We start from the raw sequence: 7,215 nt of genomic DNA, 5'->3' as shown, positions 1-7,215 counted from the left end.
CCATGGGAGCTGGCAGAATTTTGAATTCAATAAAAATAAATCTGGAGTTAAGAATCTACTGTTGACCGTGAAGTAAGGCAGTTTAGTCATAGCTGATGGGCATTTCAACTCCACTTACCTGCACTCTCCCTGTAGCCCTAAATTCCTTGCGAGATCAAGAATTAATCAGTCTCTCCCTTGAAGACATTTAATGTCCCAGCCTCCACTGCGCTCTATGGCAATGAATTCCACAGGCCCACCACTCTCTGGCTGAAGAAATGTCTCCTCATTTCTGTTCTAAATTGACCCCCTCTAATTCTAAGGCTGTGCCCACCCTTTCTAAGCCATGCATTATCCTGTAAGTTTCTAATAGACCCCCCCCTCAACCTTCTAAACTCTAATGAATACAATCCCAGGATCCTCTGCTGGACACGCTCCAGTGCCAGTATGTCCTTCCTGAGGCATGGGGTCCAAATTTGGACACAGTATTCCAAATGGGGCCAAACTAGAATTTTATAAAGTCTCAGAAGCACATCGCTGCTTTTATATTCCACCCCCTCTTGAGATAAATGACAACATTACATTTGCTTTCTTAATCATGGACTCAACCTGCAAGTTAACCCTTAGAATCCTGAATTAGTGCTCCCAGATCCCTTTGTACTTTGGCTTTATGAATTTTCTCTCCGTTTAGAAAAAAGTCCGTCCCTGTATTCTTTTTTCCAAAGTGCAAGACCTCACACTTGCTCACGTTGAATTTCATCAGCCATTTCCTGGACCACTCTTAAACTGTCTAAATCTTTCTGCAGCCTCCTCACCTCAGTGCTACCTGCCTGTCCGCCTAACTTTGTATCATTGGCAAACTTCACCAGAATGCCCCCAGTACCTTCATCTAGATCATTAATATATAAAGAGAACAGCTGCAGCTCCAACATTGAGCCCTGCGGGACATTACTTGTCACTGGCTGCCATTCTGAAAAAGGATCTTTAATCCCAGCTATCTACCTTCTGTTAGCCAATCCTCAATTCATGCCAGTGTCTCACCTCGAACAGCATTGGTCTTCACTTTGCTCAGCAGCCTCCTGTGAGGCACCTTATCAAAGGCCCTTTGGAAGTCTAGATAGATAACATCTGTTAAGTTTTCCTGGTCTAACCTACTTGTTACCTCTTCAAAGAATTCCAACAGGTTTGTCAGGCACGACCTCTCCTTACTAAATCCATGCTGACTTGTTCTAATCTGACCCTGCATTTCCAACAATTTAGAAATCTCATTCTTAATTATGAATTCTAGACTTTTACCAACAACCGAGGTAAGGCTAATCGGCCTATAATTTTCCATGTTTTGTCTTGATCCCTTCTTGAACAATGGGGTTACAATAGTGATTTTCCAATCATCTGAGACTTTCCCTGACTCCAGTGACTTTTAAAAGATCACAGCCAACGCCTCCGTTATTTTCTCAGCCACCCCCCTCAACTCTAGGGTGTAGCCCAATGGGGCCAAGAGATTTATCAATCTTTAGACCTTTTAGCTTTTCTAGCACTTTCTCTTTTGTATTGTCTACCATACTCAACTGTATCCCCTGACTCTCCTTAATTGTTGGGATATTACTCCTATCTTCCATTGTGAAGAATGACGAGAAGTATTTATTAAGTTCTTCAGCCATTTCCTTATCTCCCAGCACTAGCCTTTCAGCATCAATTTGGAGCAGCCCAATGTTTACTTTTGCCTCTTTTATTTCATATGTATTGAAAGAAACTTTTACTATAGTTTCTAATATTACTGGCTAGCTTACCTTCATATTTGATCTTCTCTATCCTTAGTTTTCTCTTTTTGTTGTTGTCTGTTTTTGTAGTCTTCCCAATCTTCTGATTTTCCCAGTGCTCTTGGCCACTTTTATAGGTGCTCTCTTTTTCTTTGATACATTTCCTGACTTCCTTTGTCAGCTATGGTAGTGTAATTCCACCCTCCACCCCCCGGATAATCTTTCTTTACTTTGTGATGAACCTCTGTACTGTGTCCTCAATCATACCCAAAAACTCCTGCCATTGTTGCTGTACTGTCTTCTTTGCTGGGCTCCATTTCCAGTCGATTTTTGTCAGTTCCTCTCAGTAATTACCTTTAGTTAAATAAAACACCATTACATCTGATTTTGCCTTCTCTCTTTCAAACTGCAGTCTGAACTCTACCATATTATGATTGCTGCCTCCTAAATGTTCCATTACTATAAGAGATCTTTTATAAAGTCTAGCTCATGACATAGCACTAAGTCCAGAATAGCCTGCTCCCTTGTGGGCTCCATCACCAGCTGTTCCAAAAAGCATTCTATGAATTCCCTTTCTTTTGGATGCACCGGCAACATTATTCACCCAGTCCACCTGCATATTGAAGTCCCCATGACCACCATTACCTTGCCTTTCTGACATGGCCTATCTATTTCCTGGTACATCTTACGCCCCTGGTCCTGACCACTGTTAGGAGGTCTGTACGTAACTCCCATTATGTTTTTTTTTGCCTTTTGTGGTTCCTCAACTCCACCCACACAGACTCCACATCCTCTGACCCTGTGTCAGTCAGTGCCGTAGATTTAATTTCATTCTTAATTAACAAGGCAACTCCGTCCACCTCCCCGTCTTTTCGATAACTTGTAAATCCTTGAATGTTTAACTGCCAGTCCTGAACCCCCTGCAACCACATCTGTGATGCCTACCACATCATAGTCATTCATGATAATGCCCAACATGTAACTCCAAACCTGGTGAGGATATCAGATCTCCAAACTCTGAACTACCCTCGAAGATGGCATAACAAACAACTGAGTTATATCAATCACGACAAAGTCTCAAATGAAACCTGATGGACCACCTGGCATTGACCTAGGCAAGGGAGAGGACAATTACCGATATAGTCCTGTTGACCCTGCAAGGTCCTCCTCACTAACATCTGGGGCTAGTGCCAACATTCGAAGAGCTGACTCACAGGCTAGTGAAGGGCTAGCCTGCCATTGTCTGTAAGGTATGACTCTACCCCAAACATTACCGTCACCATCCCTGGATATGACCTGTCTATCAATCTGTCAGGACAGATTCAGAATCCTCAACATTGATTCAGGAAACCACCTTCTGATTACCACGTATTACTCTCCCTCAGCTGATGAATCAGTATTCCTTCATGTTGAACAACAATTGGAGGAAGCACTGAAGATGTTTTCTGGGTGGGGGATTTCAATGTCCTCCACTAAAAGTGGCTTGGCAGCAGTATAAAAGCAAATTACTGCGGATGCTGGAATCTGAAACCAAAAGAAAAAATGCTGGAAAATCTCAGCAGGTCTGGCAGCATCTGTAAGGGCATGCCCCACTTTGACAAAGGGTCAGTTAGACTCGAAGCGTCAGCTCTTTTCTCTCCTTATAGATTGGCTTGGCAGTAGTGGTAGTGATCAAGCTGGTTGGGACCTAAAGGACAATGCTGCTAGACTGGATCTGCAGCTGGTGGTAAGGGAGCCAACAAGAAGGAAAAACATACTTGATCTGTTCCTTACCAACCTGTCAGTTGCAAATGCTTCTGTCTATGATAGTATCAGTAAGAATGCCTTGTGGAGACCAAGTTCTGTATTTGTATAAAGAATAATCTCCATTGTGTTGTGGCACTATCGCCATTTTAAATGGGGCAGGCTTTAACATATTAGCAACTTAAGATCAGGCATCCATGTGACACTGTGGGCCACCGACAGCAACAGAAGCCTGGTATCTTCCCCACCCCTCTATGGCTCAACTATTACCATTAAACCTGGGGATCGACTCTCGTTCAATATAGACTGCAGTGGGGCATGCCAGAAGCAGCATTAGGATTATCAAAAAAATCAGTTGCCAACTGGGTGAAGCTACAAAGCAGGACTACCTGCTCTCTATCCCACTGTACACGTCCAGTTCGTCAACTCTGCACTGAAGGTCTTCAACAGTGCCCTGAAGCAAACCCACTACTACAGCCACATCTCCTTCCTCAGCACCTGCCTCCAAATTGACTTCACTGGTTTCCAATTCTCCCCTCCTCCCACCTCATCCCAGATTTAACCCTCCAACTCAGCACTGCCCTCTTGACCTGTCCATCTTCCTTCCCACCTGTCTGCTCCACCCTCTCCACCTGCATCCATCAATTACCTTTCCAGCTACCTTGCCCTAGTCCCACCCCACCCTCCTCTATCACACAGATCCCTTCACTCTCAACGTTCCTGAGGAAGAGCTTATGCCCAAAATTTTAACTCTCCTGGTCCTCAGAAGCTGCCTGACCTGCTGTGCTTTTTCCAGCACCACGCTTTTAGACTAGGGCTACCTACATGCCAAGTAGCATAAGCAGCAAGTGAGAGGGCTAAGCAATTCCACAACCAACAGATCAGATTTAAGTTTTGCAGTCCTACTAATTCTAGTCATAAATGGTAGTGGACAACTCACCAAAGAAAGAGGCTCCACAAATATCACTCCTCAATGATGGAAGGGCCTGACATAAAGTGCAAAAGATAAGGCTGAAGGTTTCAAAGCAATCTTCAGACAGAAGTGCCACATGGATCAGCCATCATGGCATCCTGCAGTGGTCCCCAGCATTACTGTGTTTAAGCTTATTCAATTTATTCCACCTAAGAGCAAGAAATGGTTGGAGACATTGGATACTGCAAAGGCAATGTGGCCCTGACAACATTCTGACAATAGAATTTACACTTCAGAACATGCCACTCCCCTAACCAAACTCTTCCACTACAGTTACAATGCAGGCATCTACCTGACCAATGTGGAAAATTGTCCATGTGTGTCCTGTCCACGAAAACAGGACAAATCCAACCAGGGCAATTACCATCGCAATTCGTTTACTCAGTAAAGTGATGAAAGGGGCCATCAGGAGAGCTACCAAGCAGCACCTCCTGAGCAGTAATTGAGTGTATGTTGCTAGTAAAGCACAGCAGGTACGGCAGCATCCGAGGAGTAGGAGAACCTGCTCAGCAATGACCTGCTCAATGACACCCAGTTTTGGTTCCACTAGGACCACATTGTTCCTGACCTCATTACAGCCCTCGTTTAAACATGGACAAAGCTGAATTCCAGAGGTGAGGTGAGAGTGACAGACCTTAACATCAAGGCTGTATTTGACAGAGTGTGGCATCGAGAATGTCTAGCAAAAAGGGAATTAATGGGTATCAAACTCTCTGCTGGTTGGAGTCATACCTGTGATAGAGGGAGATGGTTGTGGTTGTAGCAGGTCAGTCATTAGATTCAGGACATCTCTGCAGGTATTTCTCAAAGTAATGTCCCAGGCTCATCTTCAGTTGCTTCAATAACCTTCCCTCCATCATAAGATCAGAAAACAGAGCTCAGCGCTATTTAGGACTCCTCAGATACTGAAGCAGTCCATGGTCAGATGCAATAAAATCTGGACAATATCCAGGTTTGGGCTGACAAGGGGCAAGTAACATTTGTGATACACAAATGCCAGGCTATGACCATCACCTTCAAGAGACAATCTAACCACTATCCCTTGACACCACTGACTCCCTCATTATCAACACCCTTAGTGTTACCATGGACCAGAAAAGATCTCACTTGCCACATAAACAGTGGCTACAAGAGCAGGTCAGAGACTAGGAGTATTGCAGTGAGTAACACATCTTCTCAGTCTCCAAACACTGTCCACCATCTACAAGGCACAAGTCAGGAGTGTGATGGAATGATTCCCACTGGTCTGGATGGGTGCAGTTCCAACAACACTCAAGAAGCTCAACACCATCCAGGACAAAGCAGTCCACTTGACTGTCACCACATCCACAAATGTTTATTCCCTTCCACCGGCACTTCAGCAGCAGTGTGTACTATCTACAAGATGCACTTCAGAAATTCACCAAAGAGCTTCAGACTGCACCTTCCAAACCTACCACCACTTCCATCTCGAAGCACAAGGGCAGGAGATACATTGGAACACCACCCGTGAAAATTCCCCTCCAAGCCACTCACCATCCTGATTTTGAAATATGTAGTCATTCATTCCTTGTTGTTAGGTCAAAATTCTGGAATTTCCTCCCGAAAGGGTTGTGCAACCCATAGCAGCAATTCAAGAAAACGGCTCAGCACTGCCATCTCGAGGCCAACTCAGATCAGGCAACAAATGGGAGTAAAAACAATAACCGCAGATGCTGGAAAGCAAATACTGGATTATTGGTGCTGGAAGAGCACAGCAGTTCAGGCAGCATCCAAGTAGCTTCGAAATCGACGTTTTGGGCAAAAGCCCTTCATCAGGAATAAAGGCAGTGAGCCTGAAGCGTGGAGAGATAAGCTAGAGGAGGGTGGGGGTGGGGAGAGAGTAGCATAGAGTACAATGGGTGAGTGGGGGAGGAGATGAAGGTGATAGGTCAGGGAGGAGAGGGTGGAGTGGATAGGTGGAAAAGGAGGCAGGTCGGACAAGTCATGGGGACAGTGCTGCGCTGGAAGTTTGAAACTAGGATGAGGTGGGGTAGGGGAAATGAGGAAGCTGTTGAAGTCCACATTGATGCCCTGGGGTTGAAGAGGGCATCAATGTGGACTTCAACAGCTTCCTCATTTCCCCTTCCCCCACCTCATCCTAGTTTCAAACTTCCAGCTCAGCACTGTCTCTTTGACTTGTCCGGACTTGTCCTACCTGCCTATCTCCTTTTCCACCTATCCACTCCACCCTCTCCTCCTTGACCTATCACCTTCATCTCCTTCCCCACTCACCCATTGTACTCTGTGCTACTCTCTCCCTACCCCCACCCTCCTCTAGCTTATCTCTCCACGCTTCAGGCTCACTGCCTTTATTCCTGATGAAGGGCTTTTGCCCGAAACGTCGATTTCGCTGCTTGTTGGATGCTGCCTGAACAGCTGTGCTCTTCCAGCACCAATAATCCAGTACAGGCAACAAATGGCCAGTTGGCCAGCCATGTCCACGAATGAAGAAAAGCCTTTGTAACAAAACCCACATAGTTCTTGAGCTAAATTTTAAGTGCATGCAAATGCAATCATATTTGATAAAGGTGGCAGCTGTTTGAAAATAGACTGTCATTTGTGTGGAATCAACTGCTGTGATATGTTTTTACTCAGCATCACTAGTTGATGTAAAGAAACAATGGTGAGATTGTGATTCCTTCCTTCCATCCTCTATGTTTGAACCAGTTATGGAGGATGGTTAGTGGAGAGAAGTAGGGCAGGCAGGTGGGATTGAAGTGAGGATCCTGAAAGTGACAG

The sequence above is a fragment of the Chiloscyllium punctatum genome, chromosome 7, assembly GCF_047496795.1.
Source record: "Chiloscyllium punctatum isolate Juve2018m chromosome 7, sChiPun1.3, whole genome shotgun sequence".
Classification (NCBI taxonomy): Eukaryota; Metazoa; Chordata; class Chondrichthyes; order Orectolobiformes; family Hemiscylliidae; genus Chiloscyllium; species Chiloscyllium punctatum.
The sequence above is the reverse complement of the archived record's forward strand: the minus strand, read 5'-3'. Positions refer to the sequence as shown.